Here is a 2,565-nt window from a genome sequence, read left to right on the forward strand (position 1 = left end):
AAACGTTGAAAAAAAAATTTAAAAAAAAAAAAAAAAGATTTTTTTTTAAATCCCTGGTAATGTAAAGTGAGGGGAGACATTCTGTTTTGAGCGCTCGCAAAGACAAGGAACTGAGCGCAACAGGAAAATGGCAAGATTGAAACCCAGAAGCAAAAAAGGAGGGCTTTGAGAGTGAGGGAGGGGCCCTCGGGGATGTCCCCACCGGCCAGATGAAGAGGTCGAGACCTAGAGAAGATGAAGGTCATGCCCAGGTGGCGCTCTCTCTGTCCGGCTTCTGCTTCCGTGTTTCTGAAGAATGGCAGAGACGCCCGTCAGATCTGGAAACAAACGTGAGGACTGATCTCTGGCCTCAGATACACGATTCTAAATGAACCTGCAGGAAATGAATTACCAATTTGCATCTGGACCTACTGATTCCCTGCAGGCCGGTCAGGTTTGTCATATTTGAAGAGACGTGTCTGCTGATCCCGATGGTGTGCTCTGCGAGAAGTAGACTGTTTTGAGGTTTTCGAATTACGTGTTGCCAAAAATCCTCCTTATGTTTTTAGCCAGAAATAAACGGGTTGATCCCACTATTTGTTGCCAGTGGAAGTTTTTACTAAAATCAATGCAATTCAGTTGGAACCAACACAAAGATGCTGACCAAAACGTTTCCACTGGGCGGATTAAAAGTACTTCCATGGGCCACTGCCTGGGACTTAGACATTTTGGGATATTTGTAATGAGCATATATGGCCATTCAGTAATACCACAAACAAGGACTCCTCTGGTAACAAATTTAAATTAATTCAAAAGCCAGCTTTATGTGCAGCAGAAAGGAAGGGAAGAGAGCAGCGTTTGTAGAACAGAGACCATCCTATTTGGCCCCCACCAATCTGGCCGGGGACAGGGTTTCATACCTACTTTCACAGACAAGGACAGTGAGGCCAAGGAAACTGACTTCCTCGGCTGGTTTCCAATTGCTGGGAACTGGCTACACCTGGGTCATCCCCACCCCAAACCCTGAGCTTTGCCGGCTACAGCAGCTCACAGCACGGAGGCCACAGAGGTGAGCAAGGACCAAAGAAGTTAAGACGAGGACACATCCCAGCCAGGCTAGAGAACGCCAGAAGCACGGTAAGAGAGGCATATACAAGCAGTGCAGGGAAGGGTTGGGGGGGGGGGGGGGCAGGCTTCTGAGGGGCAGTGCCACTTGAGGAAGGCCTTGAAGGATGCGCTGTGTCGCGACAGGCAGAGAGGAGCAAGAAGGCCTGAATGCTGAACCCTGGTGGGGACGGGGGAGTCCGCAGAAGAGTGGAAGGTGAGCAGTCTAGGTGTGGAATTCACCAAGCGAAGCTTCTTGCTACAGTTAGCCAATGGGAGAAAGCACGAATCTTCCCAGTACCTGTAAGGCAGGTGACCTCAGACCTACTAGGAAGGGCACCTAGGTGGCCAGAAGGCCAGGTATGTGTGTCCGGCCTGCGGAGAGGCAGCAGGGCCCTCGGGACACCCAGGAGCCCAGGTACCCACGCTTTCTTCCACATACGCCCCGTTTGCTCCTTTCCTTCCTCTTCCCCCTCAGGGGTCTGCGCCTTTCGGAGCCAGAACCTGGCACCCTCTGTCCACCTGACAGCAACTTGCTTTTCCCCGTTCATCTCACGTCTTCTCCCCCCACCTGAGATCGAGGATGGGTTTTGTTTCCCCCCGCCCGAGGACTGACACCAGCAGCAAGGTAGGTAAAATACAGGGCAGGATGGGGAAGCAGGGCACCCGCCCCGCCCCCCGCGCCCAGCTTTTAGAGAATCTTTTAGGGAACTGAAATGGGAGAGGAGAGAAGGCCCGATCCCCCTCGGGTTCTGTGTCGTCCTGGTCAGGGCCCCGCTTCAGCAGCTTGGGGTGAAGCCTTCTCCACTCGGGCCCAGGAAGCCGGTTCTCCCAAAGGCTCCTCCCTCGCTGTCCCTGGGGGCCAAGCTCCTGTTTGGCGTTCCGGGACATTTCACTTCACTTTATCCTTAGCGCCCAATAGGAGAGGTCAAACCAGAATTCCATTTTACAGTGGAAGGAACCGAGGCTCAGAGAGCAAAGTCACTTGTCCCGGGGCCGTGGTAAAGCCGGGGCTGTAACGCGGGGCACGAAAGGAAGAGGGGAGAGGGGTGTTTCTTGAGCTCCTGGAGCCTCCTGGGGACCCCGTCTCTCCACCTCCCGGGCCACGCACCCACACTTCCTCCGGAAGTAAACTTTCTGGTGGCGAGGGTGGCGCAGCCCTCTTCTTGGCCGCGGTGGGACCCCGAGGGCGCCCCGGGGTAGGTAGGGCGGCAGAATCATCCCCCGAGACGGGAGCCAGAGAACTTCAGAGCGTTGCGCCCTTCCCCGGGAGAGGCAAACACGGACACGTCTGGGTCTCCGCCGACAAGTGCCTTCAAGCCCGGCGGGGGCAGACACCTCCGCGCCGGCCGCCGGCGAGGTCTCCGCCGTCTGCGGGGGCACGGCCCGCGCCTCAGCTGCGCCCAGTTAGAGCGGCCGCGGGCGGCCGGGGCGGGAGGCGCTTCCCGGGCGGCGCGGCGGCGCCCGCGGCCTCGGGCGACG

This window comes from Panthera uncia, unplaced genomic scaffold, assembly GCF_023721935.1.
Source record: "Panthera uncia isolate 11264 unplaced genomic scaffold, Puncia_PCG_1.0 HiC_scaffold_292, whole genome shotgun sequence".
NCBI lineage: Eukaryota > Metazoa > Chordata > Mammalia > Carnivora > Felidae > Panthera > Panthera uncia.